A 7,651-nucleotide genomic window follows, 5' to 3' on the forward strand; every position below is an offset into this window, starting at 1 on the left:
GCCGCAACAGTTATTTTCTGCAAGGAGAATTAAACATTATCATAAGCAAGAACTACAAACTCTTTTTTTTTTGTGACAAGTAAACTATATTCATTAAAAATCAAAGAGCACACCAAAGTACAAAAACAGTATACAAGAGAAATACCTAACCAGAAAAAGAAAAGAGGTCAAAAAAGTCATGGAAACTAGAAATATGAAAACAATCATATGCAAACATCCACTAGAGAGTGTATAGAAAAAGAAGCCTCTAGCTCTGCACCATTCTCTCAGTCTTCAAAGCTCCGGTAATTTATTTCTTTCCAAATGTGCCACATCATACAAAGTGGAATCCAAAATCATCTTCTACATAGCTTCACTTTGAGGATTACCAAACTGCGCTCTTTAACAAGCGAGGAGATCTCTATATAATAACCCAGAAAAAAGCTAGCTACATCTGCACTATCACCACAAAAGGACTAGTCAATTTGAAGTTTCACTAAAATCACTTATAAAGCCAAATTTCACATATTAAATAAGCAATGTGGGAATTAGCACACGTCTCTTTATAAACCATACTTGATGTCGGCTACTCACCTTCCCAATAAAGAACCGAGATGTTACAAACCACCCCCCCCCCAAAAAAAAAAAAACCTGTATGTAACGGCCCGAAGAAAAGTGTTTGCCACATCTGCGCTAACACCTCAAAAAGACAAATCAATTTGCAGCTTCTCGAAAATCACTTATAAAGTTCAGTTTCACCTAATAAATAAGTAATGTGAGACTTAGCACCCATAAGTGTTTCTATAAACTATCTACTCTATGTGGGCAATTCCTCTTAATATGGAATTGAGGTGTTTCAAAACTCTTCCTGAAACCCCTAACAGGACCACATCATGAGGTGACAGTAATACTACATAAAATTACAACATGGCTCTAATATCATTTGTAATGACCCGTGAAAAAAAAACGTTACATTTGTGCTATCGCCTCAAAGAATTAGTCAATTTGGAGTTTTCCTAGAATTACTTACAATGCTCAATTTCACCTAGTAAGCAATGTGATACTTAGCACACATGAGTGCGTTCTATAAACCACTCATTCTATGTGGGAAACTTTCTATAATCCAAAATATCTGAGCTTTAATATTATACTAATTTGTGTGTGCGCATGCAAAATATGACAGCTGTTTACCTCCATATGCAAGTACCCATCACTCCACAGCTTAAAAAGCATCTTGGGTGCTTCCTTCTTTTCAAGAAATGTGGTCTCTGAAATCTACAAAAAAAAAAAAAAAAAAAAAAAAAATGATTTGCCTGAATATCATACCAACAATATTCTGACTTATCTGCACAAGTTTCACTGAGAAGCAATTGCTCCAACAAAGGCCATGGAGAAAATAAAGATGACTGGAAAAAGAAAAATCATTTCAAGTAAAGAGTGCAAACAGAAATTGCACCACATAAGGAACAGAGATCATATCATATTAAGCAAATAATATGAATCAATCTCAGTATGTTTCCTGCTATCCCACTCTTAATCTCATGCAGTGGGAGCCTTGGACAACATGGAGTGAAAAAGCAAAATGTGCATCAAGTGTAGTTTAAAGTGTAGACATCAATCTCCTACAATATCAAAATTGTAAGCTACGATCACATAACTAATGCTGGATAGAACACTAATACTAATTGAAAGGCAACTTCATCAAACCTAGAACTATGACATACAATCTATTGAAGAGGGTGCTGAATCCTCCTCCAATCTGTGATTTGACTACAGTAACTGGTTGGGTTTTTATTTCAAAATGAAAGACTATAGAGAGGTTCAATTTCTAAGCTCAAGATAAATCATACAACTCGGACATATATATATTGGGAGAATCTGGACCTATGAACTTTTAAGAAATGCCATTCCCATGCTCCCACATCCACTCTGCTAAATTGTATCCTAGATCTCAACCCTAAAATACTTGGGCTTTCATAATTACTTGGACTACCGGAACAAAGCAACCTAAGTTAAAGTTGTTCAAGGTGAGTTTAGGTCTAGGCATGCATCACTTAGCAACCCTAGCAAAAGGTTTCCTTCATGCAACTTCTTATTATTTAGTACTATCGATTCTTTAACTTAAAATACTAGATCCCCATCTGTTCTTCCTTTATTTAGACCTACCAATTACTAGTTATAAATTCTTCAAATGCATGAAGACCGCAATCTGACACCAGTGATTAGATCTTTCTTCGGGGTAGAGGTCACAATTATGTCATTCCTACAAGTGACTCCCCATTTAGGATCGGAAGAAAAGCTATACGATGCCTTCAAGATCAAATACAAGTCACACACACATATATATGTATGTATCAATCACAATCGAAATATAATGTTAAAAACACAAAAGATGAATAAATATAGGTATTCAAATTCATTAAGCAATTGTCTAAAAGTTCAGTTTTACCAGACTTCTCTGTTTTCACTCTTTTCTCTAAACTTCTGGCTGCCTCCAGCATTGCTCTTAAGACAATTGAAGCTCCATCATCCAGGCGTGTTCTCACATTCTCAATGCAAGCCTAGAATAGAAAGTATGGGCAGAATTATGTAAACCACACTATTTCAATGATATCCAGGAAGCTAATGTAAATACAATAAAAAGAAGTTTAAATATTTCATCTCACATAAAAAACGTATCTGCTTAGCATTGTAAATGGAATAAAATGGAAACCCATTAAGTATCAAGAAAAATCAAAGATAGAAAGGAAAAGGAACAGTTTCATCCATCTGAAGATATAAAAGAACAAGTAGAAGAGGACTTATAAGATGTAAAATACCACGCAAGTGAGAGAGAAAGAAAGAAAAATGTCCCAACCTTATGCCTAAGACGACACATAAATTCCTCAAAATTGGCACGCAAAAGAACTACTTCCTTCTCTTCAGCTGCCGATTCTCTATCTAACTCCAAAGCATCATATTTGTGCTATAAAATGAGAAGATAGCAATTAGCATATGAGTAACCCTGGGAACTTGAAATGACAATCCTCATACCTTTTCTCCAACACTTGTTTCTCTGCTGACATTAGATCCAGTATTTGTTATAATTGAAAATCTTTGAGCATCCATAGGAGCTGCTGCTCCTAGAACACATTGTTCGATTGTCTCAGATTCCTCATTTCTCTGTCAACATTTATTTAGAATAGAATGTTGTATAAGGATCCATATGATAGATTACATACTCATGTTTTATTTTTACAAGTAATTGAAATATCATAAAAAGCATAAAGTGCCCCCAGGTAGACAGGAAGTATATAAGAGAAAACACCTTACTAGCTAGAAGTAGAAAAAAGAACAAAGAAATCATGATAATTGAGAACCAAAAGAGAAATAAATGCAGATGTTCAAAAATAAAGAGTAAAGAAAAAAAGACTCCAACTCTTCCAACGTCCTTTTGCGGTCCTCACAATTTCTATGATTTCTCTCTCCAAAGACACCAGCAGAGGCAAGGAGACATTATTTTCCGTACAATAGCGCTCCAAGCACTACCAGTAGTCAATTACTCAGATAGGCATAGCCCGAGACAGCCCAAAGCATTTGAAAAAACTATTCCATAGGGCACAAGCAACTTCACAATGGAGAAGAAGATGGTCGACAGACTCTTCATTCCTCTTACATGCTCAAGATTGCTTTATTTTCATTTTCGTTTTATGTTTTCGATAAGTTGCACCATTTATTTATTATGAGTACGTAGATTACATACTAAAAACAATGATGGTGCAACATGATCACCTAGAGGTAACTCAAAATAACCCTAAAATAAAATGCTTTCTTCTATAATACCCTATAACAATGGATGGCTGCCTATGACTGTTTTCATATTTCTAGTTTTTATGACTTTTTTTCACTTTCCAATGTACTTGGGTGCACTTTTTAAGAAACATTTACTTATCAAAAATAAATAAATAAATAAATTCCATAGGGGAATGGGGAGCCAATTGGAGTGCATAGCACATGATAAAAAGATCTGATCTCAAATGTTTGCTTCCAAAAGGGATTCTCGCAATTAATCTGAGTAAAGTTCTCCTACGTTATCAAAAAAAAAAGGGATTCAACAAGATTTATCCCACTTGTCTCAACCTAAGACAATACAAGAGATCAAAGAAAGAAGTGACCATGTCTACCCCTAATCATGCACTAGTCTGGTAAGAAATATTCTAATGAAGATTTTCATTAGAAAACAGCATATGATCTGCCACCAAAGCCTCCTTATAGCAAGCAATGCCAAAACAATTCCAGAAAGTTGCCTTCAGTGGATGATCCCCACCCCAAACCAAACCATGTCAAAACCTGATCTTAGACCAATCTCCCACCTCATATCTAACAACTCAAGGAAAAAAAACCCCAACCCCACTTTCAGGCCCAACAACCTCAATGGAACACCATCAATGGAACACCATCCTCCCCTCATGCTATCATATTGGTTTCCATAGAATTTCATGAGGTCAGTGTTAGAGTTAAAAGCCGATATGTTCAAATCTCTTTATGCTTGAATGCCAGCATACAATAGTTCTCGTTTCTCTACTTTTACTAAATTTCTGGACTAGTGTTCTTTTTCTCCCTAATTGGGGGTCTCTCTTGTATAGTTATTGCATACTTGGGTTTTGTCCCTCTGCACTTTCTATTAAGATTGATTTATTTAACAAAACTAAATAAATCCCTTGGGGAACAAGCTTTGACAACTTTTAACTTTTTCCATGTATCATTACATTATCCAAAACCTATGGAACTGCTACCAGCATGAAAAAAGTTTACAATGTTGTGTAGGTCCAATATGTTTTCCCTCTGAAATCAATTGGACAGATAAAATTATTACTCAAAATTTAATTAGCAAAATGACCACCTAGCATTAAATGAATTTTCTATTGCAGATACAACTTTGGTATGGAACTCTGCCACTCTACTATAGTTAAGAATTCAGTAATGTGTGGTGGCTGAAATTATCTATCTAGCTGCATTATGCATAGTTATACTAAAGAGTTTTTGACTTTTTTGAATTCTTTTGCAATAAGTTGAATCAAAAATTTTTATCTATAACCGTCGATCACCAAATCTTAAGAATAACTGCAACACATCCCAACTATTGAGAGAGCTGTAATTTGAAATATAAATTGGTTATCATGGTTAACGAGCAATAGCATGCACAATCTACAGATTGAATATGCACATACGCATGCAAACACACAAGTCGTCCACTGTCATTCCTAATTCTATACAACAGACAATCATCAGCATGTAAACTTGACAGGAGTCAACAATTACCTTAGAAGACTTAGCACCTCGCCTCTTGGCAGTAGTTTCATCTTTAACTGGTGTAGCAAGAACTGGTTCATGGATTGGGCAGCATTCAACATAATGGGCAGCCAAAAGTTTAAGAAGGTTTTCTTGTACAATATCTTCACAATTTCCTGAAAAGAATTATAAATCAAGTAAAAAAAAAACAAACAAACATATTTGCAGCAGACATACATCATCTTAATAGCATATTTGGGCGCAAAAATATGAGTTGGCCCTCGAGATTGATGCCCCAACACTTCCCACATTGACTGCTTCTGAAAGCTTTTGGGTATGTTTGTTAATGTTTTTGAGGAATATTTTTTTGTTTTTGGTTTGAAAAAGTGTTTTGATGTGACATAAAGGTGAAAATATTTTTGAGTATTTTATGTCTTTGGTTGTAACCACATCTACATTATCACTCCAAAAGGGCTAGTCAAGCAATTAGAGCTCCCTAAAATCATTTATAAAGTCCAATCTCACCTAATAAGGAACCATTGTTAGACTTAGCACCCATAAATGCCTTCGTAATTCACTCACCCTATGTAGGCAATTCATCTTTCTAATGTGGGATTAGGGTATTATAATATCCCCCTAAATCTCAGACATCCTTATCAAGACCATATCATGCAGTATTCCAATACCACGTGGCATTATTAGGATTGTTATGGTACCATTTAACTAAGCCAATGAGATCACAAGCCATATCTATGTTATTACTTAGAAATGACTTGTCAAGCAATTAAAGATCCCTAAAATCACTTATTAAGCATAGTCTCACCTAATAAGGAATCAATATGAGACTTGCACCATGAACGCCTTTATAATCTACCCACCCTATCTGTACTATTCATCTTCCCAATGTGAGACGAAGGTGCTACATGGGTTGTTTGTTAATGTTATTGTTTTAAGAACAAACAATAAAAGACGGAAGAATAGAATTTTAACAAACAAAACCGACATTTTTTTTCTTGTTTTCATTTTCCATGAATGCAGAAAATAAACAACACTGAAAAAGCCTAGGGATTTTAGCATGTAACCAGCGTTCAGAACCAGCCGCAAAGACTCCAGCCTCATCTCAACCTGCCTTGCCCTGCCCAAATGGATTTTGTTCAGGTGAACAAGCAGTTGGTCCTTTTACTACATGAAAAAGTACCATATTACCCCATAAATGGGAACAAAAATCGAAAGTCTTCTACGGATTCCATCCATTCATTGTTTATGGGCATTGGTATCAGGGTAAGTATGACCTATAAGACGGTTTTTCCCTGCTGAACATTGAGTTCTTCTCTTATATATAAAAATATTTCTCTGCAAACTCTGCTAAACACAACATCCTCAACAAGCTCTCTATTTTCTGCTTTTCCATCTAAATCTTATTTCTATTTGCACTCTGACATGGTATATTTTGACAGTTTGCCACACTTCTACACTTATCCATACTTATCCACACATGTCCGCAGTCGACCATCCACAACAATATCTTGGAAATTAGCCACAAAAACATACCAGGAAATTACTCAAAGGAAAGGGGGCAGTGCTAATTTTTTATGACTGCGATCCACCAATCTTCATTACATAATAGCCATTCTATCATATCTATCTAATAACCTTTTTTTCATAAGCTCAAATCTATTTCAATAATTAAAATATATTATATGTTTTAAAGTCCTTATGGCAGCCCCAAAACTGATTAAGACTACTCTGATAGCTATGCAGAACTATTCAAAATTGATTTTTCAAGGTGAATCGATCTACACATTGACAACAAAGATATATCATTTGCTAAATTCTCGTTATACCTTGCACCCTTACCCCTTGACTGTCTAAAGATCAGATGTGTAAAGAGATTCTTATTGCTAGCTCATGGAGTGTTATTCATCATAAAGTAGCGAAAAAGATTAAATGTATAAAATTATTGAAGCTTTTTAGGCACCATCTCCATCCAAAGATCACCCGTCTTTAAATCACCTAATGCAACCACAACGTTCAATATTACAAATATGATTCAACATCAGTTTCACTTGTACAAAAAAATATAAAGATAAACAAAGCAGAAAGAAAACAATACCCCCAATACGAAATAAAATAAAATAAATTCAAACATTCACAAGGGACTCACCATCTTTTTTACTTGATTTCTCTCTCTCTCTCTCTTTCTACCATTTGCTTCAGTGTAAGCCTCCCATGCTGAAGCAAACCCTCAAGAAGTTCTTTACACTGGACAAACAATGATAAAAATTCAATAACATAATTTTAACCAGGCTACAAAAATTTAGTAAAACATCAAACCAAAACTAAAAGAACTTACTTCATCAAATTCACTCGAAACAGTCTTCAAGAATTTGGAAAACCTCAT

At 34.9% G+C, this 7,651-nt stretch overlaps 1 pseudogene; it reads right to left on the reverse strand.

The window, feature by feature from the left end:
- Positions 1–7,651, reverse strand: part of LOC132181954 (uncharacterized) — a 9,684-nt pseudogene extending 2,033 nt beyond the window's left edge.

This window comes from Corylus avellana, chromosome ca5 (assembly GCF_901000735.1).
Source record: "Corylus avellana chromosome ca5, CavTom2PMs-1.0".
NCBI lineage: Eukaryota > Viridiplantae > Streptophyta > Magnoliopsida > Fagales > Betulaceae > Corylus > Corylus avellana.